This window comes from Diadema antillarum, unplaced genomic scaffold (genome assembly GCF_040938485.1).
Source record: "Diadema antillarum isolate AM-2024a unplaced genomic scaffold, OU_Dant_1.0 scf00000007, whole genome shotgun sequence".
Taxonomy (NCBI): domain Eukaryota; kingdom Metazoa; phylum Echinodermata; class Echinoidea; order Diadematoida; family Diadematidae; genus Diadema; species Diadema antillarum.
Genome location: NW_027270896.1, coordinates 1312076 through 1319629, shown reverse-complemented (window position 1 = coordinate 1319629; position 7554 = coordinate 1312076). Strand labels below are relative to the sequence as shown.

Sequence of the window (7554 nt, the reverse complement as noted above, 5' to 3'; positions counted from 1 at the left end):
CCTCTCAGCAGGAGGATAAGAGATATGGAAGACAAAATTTAGTGAGGCAGAATTAATTATTCAATTATGCTAGCATTCTATGGTAGTACTGTACTGTATTTGGAATATTCTGTGTTTCAGTTTTTGGATAACACGAAATTGTTGAACGAAAGGGAATTACTCCGAATGTATTTATCTTTGAAACAAAAACAAAAAAGTGAGTGACTGCCGATTCGTAGTCAGTATTTCTGCATTGCAATTCATCTATTCCAGTGGTCCTAGTGTGTGTCGTAAGTAATGTGACAGCATTCCCATGGCCAGATTATACGACAGGGGATTGACTGTACATTTTCTTTCCTCTCTTTACTATGCAAGTTTGAGGTTTTCAAGTCCTGAAGACTAATTTCCATCTTCTCTGTGTATGCACTGACTTGTGAGAATGCATTTTAGAACGTTCTAATGCCATATTTACTTCGGCAGATTTGGAGGTTTGGATATAAGCAACAACAAATTTGGCAAAGATTATGAAATTGAAATTTACTTTTGTCAATGTCAGCAGTGGTCTGATTGACATTTGTGTAAAATTAAAAAAAAAAGAAGAAGAAGAAGAAAAAAGACCTGTTGCATTGCTGAAGTGGTAGTGGGATAGGTCCTCGTAACACAAAGTTTGTAACGGCTCACCGAGACCCTAAATGAATGCACAGTTCTGATTGGCCAATTTTCATCCCCATTGGTCTACGCAGGTATAGGGGGCCCGGATCTGTTCGTCTACTACACTTGATTTGCCAAATTCCAAAATATTCTGGAGTTATATTATTATTACCTTTTAATGACTTGGCAGGAAAGTGGCAGCTTTATGTGAAATTTGACTGTGTTTGTATTTTTAATTGAGATTTTCGTGTGTAACTATGAAGAATAATGTACAGTGTCTACAAAGTATAAGCGGAATGAAGGTACAATAAATGTGTGACTAGTTCTAGCAACAAATGGACGTTTTGTTTTCTCTACATTTCAGGGTGTGTAGCATTGATTATCTTGAGGTGTACCTGAAAGTAATCTTGGTAAATTTCTGTACCATCCAACTGCTGGATTGCATTATACCAAAAGTAGTATCTTTGTGTGTGTGTGTGTGTGTGTGTGTGTGTGTGTGTGTGTGTGTGTGTGTGTGTGTGTGTGTGTGTGTGTGTGTGTGTGTGTGTGCGTGTGTGCACTTGTGCACCCATTACAACCGATGACATGCATATAGATACACACCTTCAAACTGGTGACACACAGACAACTGGTGACGTCATCGGTTGTAACTGAGCATAAATTTACGAAGAGGAACCCCCTATAGAGTCAATTTTCAAATTATACTGTTTTCTGAGCATAGTCATCAATTGGATAGGAACAAGCAAATACCCCGACAGAGGAGAAAAATTGAACAGCGCCATCTCTCACTTACACCCGGGGAATCCCCATAAATTTTCTGTCGGAGATGTCACCAGTTATGTGGAGCTCTACCTACGCGTACGCGTACGCCGCGTGACGTCATCTCGCAAATATCGCTGGGCGACCCGGCGATCGCTAGTAGCTAACATGACGAAGAAAATTGACTGCTGGGGAGGTGTGAAGCTAGCTAGACGTAGACGTCTCTCTCAACTCGCACGAGACATTGTTCATCTGCTGTGTCTTCGGAAGGAAAAGGTAAGTTAGTGATGACTACTGGATAGGCCTAAATTTTATTTTTTAAAGGTAAGATATACTCGTGAAATAGGCAACACCACTGCGTGTCCGTATTGTAGCAACGACGGCAAATCTTCAGTCCCATACATAACAAATTGTAGTAGGCCTCTGTGACCACTCCTCAATGGCCTACCTGGCCTCTTCTTGCACACCGCCTCTCAGCTCACCGCACCAAAAATGTGCGAATCACCAGACACCAGATCACGTAGAAATGCTGCCGTATACTGGTTCTACAGAAGAAAGTGCCTAGCGTAGAGCAGGCTAGAATTCTGACGCATTTTGCAGTGATATGAACGAAGTGTTCTGTTCTGCTATCATGCACAAATTTTTATGAATGAAATAATAACAATAATGATAATACCGTAGTCAGCCATTAACCATTTTCTTCCCCTTCTTCATGCTATCCTTTTCTAGTTCTAGTTCCATCATCTGTTTCACCATTAATTCTTCTTTGTTCCCTTCCTCCTCTAACAGTTACATCATTGTCATGCTTTTCATGTTCTGTTACCTTAGTCTTCAATTTCTCCCCTGTTCATTCCGACCATCTGTCTTTTCAGCAGCTTTCTTTGCACTCGGGTGCTACAGCTACTAATCCTCCTTCCTGTTCTGGTTTGTTATGGGTATAGTGTACTATTCATTCTCCTTTTTATCCTTCTCCTTATCTTCTTCCACTAGCAAAGTACCACACTCCACAGCTGTTTATAAGTAGGCATAATTAATGGCTTTGAAATGTAAGAGTGCACGAGTGGTTACAATGACAAGAAGATTGCAAAAGCAAGTGTGTGTGTATTTGTACTTGTGATCTGTTAAATGATAATAATAATAATAATAATAATAATACATAACGTTTATAAAGCACTTAATATCATATTTCTAAGCGTTGGGGAAAAAACAATGATAGAGAACGAGTGATGCCATTCTAATACATAGAAACTTCATGTACATGTTTGTATGTCTAAGCATAATGTGCATACATGTAACTTTGAATTGTAAGGATGGTGACATTGCATAATTATGCACAACATGTGATTTAATACAGTATGTACCAGTAGGAAATGGAGAAACTGAGTACAAATACATGTACTATCTAGCCTAACCAGACCGCTGTGCTTCGTACAGCAGTCTGACATATAGTGTTTATTAATGTTGTAAACGATCGTCGCTTTTGACGGCAAAATCACATAAAATGTCTTTTATTTTGTTTGATTTTAACAGTAAGATAATTTTTACCACTCACCTACATCATATTTTGCTGATGATTGAGTTGAATTTGGTGTTTTGTTGGTATCCAGACCTTATTGTTGAATTTTTCGGAGTAGATTGTGCGATGATTCACAAAATCAACGAACTACCACGAACTCTCAACCGGAAGCACCGTGGTAACATTTTACGTACGCCCTTGCGTTTTGTGTGTTACGTAAAGCTTGTTGTCTGCTACGTACATGTATTTCAGCATGTGCTGCTCTCATGATCTGACCTTTGCTGCATCCCTTCGCTCCGACAAGGTCATCACTTCCGCCTCGACTAGGTCATATGAACTTTTCTGACTCGCTACGTTGTAGTATACGAGAGTGATTGCCATTCAAATAACACGCAGAAGATGAGGAGTGCAGCAATACGGATGCTTACAGACCTGATTTTAATCACAGATTTCGGTGGGTTTTTGACGTAATAAAAAAAAAATGCATACTGATTATTGAATGACTATCATAAACTATGGGGATTCCTTATCTAAATATTTCAGTTTTCTACAATGAATAAAGATATTCATAAAGGAAACGTACACCCACCGCTGAAAATGACAACATCTACAAGAGGGTAGACGTGCGGTTGCGTGTAGTTAGTACTATACCCTATGTAATAATATACTTACCGGGTACTGTTCAAGTAAATGTCAAATCTTTTTGTATTGTGTATACACTCCTCAAAGAAGTAAGTTTTCTCCCCCCAGCCTTTATTTATGATATATCTCTACAAATTTATATCAAATGGTAATTTTTAGCTAGCAATAGCAAAAGGTAATACATGCTCAATTTTCTTGTCGGTCCAGTGGGTACTGACATTGTTTGTTTTGTTGTTGTTGTTTTGCGTAGGCTAAAGCATTGCACATTATGCTAGCTCTCAAAACCAATGATGACCTGTTGAAACTTTGTCATATAATTTATCCAATTGTCGTACAGCCCATGGATACTGTCACAGAAGAGAGGGACAGGCATCTTCACACATAGACATTGATGACGAGGCACCTGATTAGACGAAAGACACAGTAAGCAATCAGTATTCCTTCTAGATAAGTCAAATTGTATTAGTTTTTATGATTTCATACAATATGTAGGAAGTGGAGAAAGTGAGTACATATATGTTCTATACCCTATGTAATAACATACTGTTTACGTAATATGAAATCTTTCTGTACTCTCCTCTCAGCACCTTTATGAGCCCATCTATGAAGATGTTGTATACAAGGGGGGGGGGGGGAGGATTCCTCCTTGTCGAACTCCTTTCTGGAGTGGGAAAGTGGAGCTGACTTCACCTTTCCACAGGACCCGACTAGCTGCTCCTTTGTACATTTCGGCAAGAGTGCGTTGGACTTCAGATGGGATTGGTGTGGTGGAGAGCTTCTGGAATAAGCCAGAATGCCATACTCAGTCAAAGGCTTTGGCTACATCTAGGAGGGCTAGGTATGTTGGTTTTTTTCGGACAGAGTTGAGTTCTAGGATCAGCTGAAGGGTGATTGATGTAAGCACACAGGATCTGGTCGCTTGGAATCCAAACTGGAGTTCGTCTGGGATACTGACTCCTGTTAAAGAGTCTTCTATCTTCGGCTTCAGAGTTGTTTCCAGAAGCTTAGACAGTGTTGGGGTCAGCGAGATTCCTCTGTAGCTGGATGGGTCATTAGCGATGGAAGGAAGAGAATAAATCCTTTTGACTTCGAAGCAAATATCCTCGACCATACACTGATGGGGCAAACGTGGAGGAGTATTCGGTCGGTCAGCGTTGAGGGATCGAGTCTACATTAACCTCCAACTCCGCGTGAGAGAGCAAAGAGAGAGATGATAACGTAACGTCGCGACGGCAGAACTAGACGGTTGTCGATCCTGCGATGCAAAATGGTGGGATCATGAAGCCGGTAGTGACAAACGTTCCTGACGAAGACAGCAAGACGAATCTTATCGTCAACTACTTGCCACAGAACATGGCCCAGGATGAGATGAAGTCTCTGTTTGGGAAGTTTGGGGAGATTGAATCCTGCAAACTTGTGCGCGACAAGCTGACAAACCAGTCTTCAGTCCCATACATAACAAATTGTAGTAGGTGACCACTCCTCAATGGCCTACCTGGCCTCTTCTTGCACGCCGCCTCTCAGCTCACCGCACCAAAAATGTGCAAATCACCAGACACCAGATCACGTAGAAATGCTGCCGTATACTGGTTCTACAGAAGAAAGTGCCTAGCGTAGAGCAGGCTAGAATTCTGACGCATTTTGCAGTGATATGAACAAAGTGTTCTGTTCTGCTATCATGCACAAATTTTTATGAATGAAATAATAACAATAATGATAATACCGTAGTCAGCCATTAACCATTTTCTTCCCCTTCTTCATGCTATCCTTTTCTAGTTCTAGTTCCATCATCTGTTTCACCATTAATTCTCCTTTGTTCCCTTCCTCCTCTAACAGTTACACCATTGTCATGCTTTTCATGTTCTGTTACCTTAGTCTTCAATTTCTCTCCTGTTCATTCCAACCATCTGTCTTTTCATCAGCTTTCTTTGCACTCGGGTGCTACAGCTACTAATCCTCCTTCCTGTTCTGGTTTGTTATGGGTATAGTGTACTATTCATTCTCCTTTTTATCCTTCTCCTTATCTTCTTCCACTAGCAAAGAACCACACTCCACAGCTGTTTATAAGTAGGCATAATTAATGGCTTTGAAATGTAAGAGTGCACGAGTGGTTACAATGACAAGAAGATTGCAAAAAGCAAGTGTGTGTGTATTTATACTTGTGATCTGTTAAATAATGATAATAATAATAATAATAATAATACATAACGTTTATAAAGCACTTAATATCATATTTCTAAGCGTTGGGGAAAAAACAATGATAGAGAACGAGTGATGCCATTCTAATACATAGAAACTTCATGTACATGTTTGTATGTCTAAGCATAATATGCATGTACATGTAACTTTAAATTGTAAGAGTGGTGACATTGCGTAATTATGCACAACATGTAATTTAATACAGTATGTACCAGTAGGAAATGGAGAAACTGAGTACAAATACATGTACTATCTAGCCTAACCAAACCGCTGTGCTTCGCACAGCAGTCTGACATATAGTGTTTATTAATGTTGTAAACGATCGTCGCTTTTGACGGCAAAATCACATAAAATGTCTTTTATTTTGTTTGATTTTAACAGTAAGATAATTTTTACCACTCACCTACATCATATTTTGCTGATGATTGAGTTGAATTTGGTGTTTTGTTGGTATCCAGACCTTATTGTTGAATTTTTCGGAGTAGATTGTGCGATGATTCACAAAATCAACAAACTACCACGAACTCTCAACCGGAAGCACCGTGGTAACATTTTACGTACGCCCTTGCGTTTTGTGTGTTACGTAAAGCTTGTTGTCTGCTACGTACATGTATTTCAGCGTGTGCTGCTCTCATGATCTGACCTTTGCTGCATCCCTTCGCTCCGACAAGGTCATCACTTCCGCCTCGACTAGGTCATATGAACTTTTCTGACTCGCTACGTTGTAGTATACGAGAGTGATTGCCATTCAAATAACACGCAGAAGATGAGGAGTGCAGCAATACGGATGCTTACAGACCTGATTTTAATCACGGATTTCGGTGGGTTTTTGACGTAATAAAAAAAAAAACGCATACTGATTATTGAATGACTATCATAAACTATGGGGATTCCTTATCTAAATATTTCAGTTTTCTACAATGAATAAAGATATTCATAAAGGAAACGTACACCCACCGCTGAAAATGACAACATCTACAAGAGGGTAGACGTGCGGTTGCGTGTAGTTAGTACTATACCCTATGTAATAATATACTTACTGTTCAAGTAAATGTCAAATCTTTTTGTATTGTGTATACACTCCTCAAAGAAGTAAGTTCTCTCCCCCCAGCCTTTATTTATGATATATCTCTACAAATATCAAATGGTGATTTTTAGCTAGCAATAGCAAAAGGTAATAATGTATGCTCAATTTTCTTGTCGGTCCAGTGGGTACTGACATTGTTTGTTTTGTTGTTGTTGTTTTGCGTAGGCTTAAGCATTGCACATTATGCTAGCTCTCAAAACCAATGATGACCTGTCGAAACTTTGTCATATAATTTATCCAATTGTCGTACAGCCCATGGATACTGTCACAGAAGAGAGGGACAGGCATCTTCACACATAGACATTGATGACGAGGCACCTGATTAGACGAAAGACACAGTAAGCAATCAGTATTCCTTCTAGATAAGTCAAATTGTATTAGTTTTGTGATTTCATACAATATGTAGGAAGTGGAGAAAGTGAGTACAAATACATATGTTCTATACCCTATGTAATAACATACTGTTTACATAATATGAAATCTTTCTGTACTCTCCTCAAAGAAGTAAGTTCCCCCTAGCCTTTATTCATTATCTCTAAAAATATTTCAGTGATTTTTATCTAGCAAAATGTAATAGATGCGCAGTTTTCTTTTGCGCACTCTCAATGGTAAATGGTTGCCATGGAATACACCCTTGTAACTTTTTCGTCAAGTGCGCAAAACAAAAAACAAAGAATGGTTGCACTTATAAATGGAAGCTACAAGCTACATAATGTACATT

The 7554-nt window shown here is 39.2% G+C and overlaps 1 long non-coding RNA gene across 1 annotated transcript; it reads left to right on the top strand.

Moving 5' to 3' along the window:
- The first annotated feature begins 1559 nt into the window (after window positions 1–1559).
- On the top strand, window positions 1560–7250 carry LOC139717068 (uncharacterized). Its single transcript, XR_011709947.1, has 3 exons — window positions 1560–1665; window positions 3885–3970; window positions 7086–7250. It is a non-coding gene; the product is annotated as an uncharacterized lncRNA (long non-coding RNA).
- The last annotated feature ends 304 nt before the right edge of the window (window positions 7251–7554 follow it).